Source organism: Chrysochloris asiatica, unplaced genomic scaffold (genome assembly GCF_000296735.1).
Source record: "Chrysochloris asiatica unplaced genomic scaffold, ChrAsi1.0 scaffold00198, whole genome shotgun sequence".
In the NCBI taxonomy this organism is placed as follows: Eukaryota; Metazoa; Chordata; class Mammalia; order Afrosoricida; family Chrysochloridae; genus Chrysochloris; species Chrysochloris asiatica.
Window position 1 is genome coordinate 2,010,268 of NW_006408716.1, and position 2,218 is coordinate 2,012,485.

Sequence of the window (2,218 nt, forward strand, 5' to 3'; positions counted from 1 at the left end):
CTGTTAACTGATGGTACATGGAGGGGATTATAATCATTGCAATGAAACAAGGTATATGAAAAAAACAATTGTGAGGAGGGCACAGGACCGGGCAGTGTTTCATTCTGTTGTACATAGGGTTGTTATGAGTTGGAACCAACTCAATGGCACTTAACAATAATGACAACAATCCCTCATGAAGATAGATGCAAAAATCCTGAAACAAAAATCTAGCCAATAGCTCTTTCCTGGGTGCCATGGTAACACCAACATGGGCAAGTGTTGAGGCCTTCATACTGTCAGGAAGTTCCATAGCCACTGACGGGACCAAAAGTGGCATGATAAACAATACAAAAAAGCCCATTTGGGCACAGCTTTAAAAGCCAACCCCTTTGGAGGTACTTCCCATGCAAAGGCCATTGTTTTGGAAAAAGTGGGTGTTGAAGCCAAACAGTCAAATCTGCCATTAGGGAACGTGTCAGGGTTAACTGATCAAAAACAGAAAGAAAATCACTGCCTTTGTACCCAAGGATGGTTGCTTGCATTTTACCTAGGAAAATGAAGCGCTAGTTGCTGGATTTGGTCACAAAGGTGAAATCCCTTGAGTCCACCTTAAGGTTGTCAAAGTAGCCTCTCTTTTGGTCTCTTTTGGTCTTATACAAAAGCAAGAAGGGAAAACGAAGATCATAGGTTTTGATGTTGAAAATGTAATAAATTTTCATATCTCCCCACCCTCAAAAAAACCCTAGCCAATAGAATCCAATGACATATAAAAATAATAATACAGCATGACCAATAAGATTTATACAGGTATGCAAGGATGCTTCAACATTAGGAAAATGGTCAACATAATCCATCACATAAATAAAAAACGGACCACACAAAGGAACAGAAGCACATGATCATATCAATCAATGCAGAAAAGACATTTAAAAAATACAACACCCACTCCTAATTTTTAAAAAACAAAACAAAATTTTTTAAAAACTCAACAAAGTAAGAACAAAAGGGAAACTAATCAACATAATTCAGGGCATGAAAACAAAACCAATGACCAACATTAATCTCAGTTGAGAGAGACTGAAAGCATGAGATGTATACATGGGAGCAAGACAAGGGTGTGTTTTGTCACCACTCCTATGCAATATTGTACTGAAGACTGAGCTAGGAGGGGCAGAGAAGGCATCCAAATTAGCAAACATGAAATACAACTCTATTTGCAGATGATACCATCCTATACAGAGAGAATCCCAAAGACGCAACAAGAAAATTACTGAAAGGAATTGAAAGATTCAATAAAATGGAAAGTACAAGATCAAAATACAAAAATCATTTGGATTTCTTGACACTAACAGAGAACTCAGAAAAGGAAATCAGGAAAACAGTACTACTTATAATAACCACCCACATGATGAAAGGCATAAGAATAAATCTAACCACAGAAACAGAAGACCTATACAAAGAAAACTACACAACACTAGTACAAAAAGCAAGAGACCTACATAAATGGAGCAAAAAGAGAGAAAAACAAATAAAGAAAACTACTGTCTGTGTGTTTTCAGTTATATTTGATAGTGGACTTGTGTCACTTGTAGTGTACTTGTATCAGGGTCCCTATGTTTTCCTCTATTTTTTTCCTTAACGATCTTGATAGTTTTAGGTTTTACATTTAGTTCTCTGATCCGCTTTGAGATATGAGTCCTGTTTTACTTTTGTGCAAATGGCTATCCAGTTTTACCAGCACCTGTTGTCAAAGAGATTGTCTCTTTCACATTTAATGAGCTTTGGTTCTTTGTCAAAGATGAGCAGTCTGTAAGGGGATGGATTTATTTCTCTGTTCTCAATTCTGTCCCAGTGATGTGTTTGTCTGTTGTGTGTGGTCTCAGTATCAGGCTGTTTTGACTACCATGGCATACACTGTCAAGTATAACTGAAAACACACAAAGAGAAGATAAAATAGATGACTTGGATATCCTAAAAATTACACACTGAGATGCATCAAAAATTTTCACCAAAATAGAACACAAAAATTGAGGCAAAAATTTTTTGACAATGACATACTGGACAAATGACTAATCTAAAATTTATAGAAAATGTTAACACCTCAACAACAAAAGACAATAGGCACCTCACCAAAGAAGCCATTCAAGCAGCCAACAAATATATGAAGAAATGCTTGCATTCATTAGCCGCTGTTGTTGTGGTTAAGTGTCATTGAGTTGGTTCCAACTCATACGAA

General features: G+C 36.7%; 1 pseudogene; it reads left to right on the forward strand.

Moving 5' to 3' along the window:
- The first annotated feature begins 250 nt into the window (after positions 1-250).
- Positions 251-669, forward strand: LOC102840655 (annotated as a pseudogene).
- Positions 670-2,218: the final 1,549 nt, after the last annotated feature.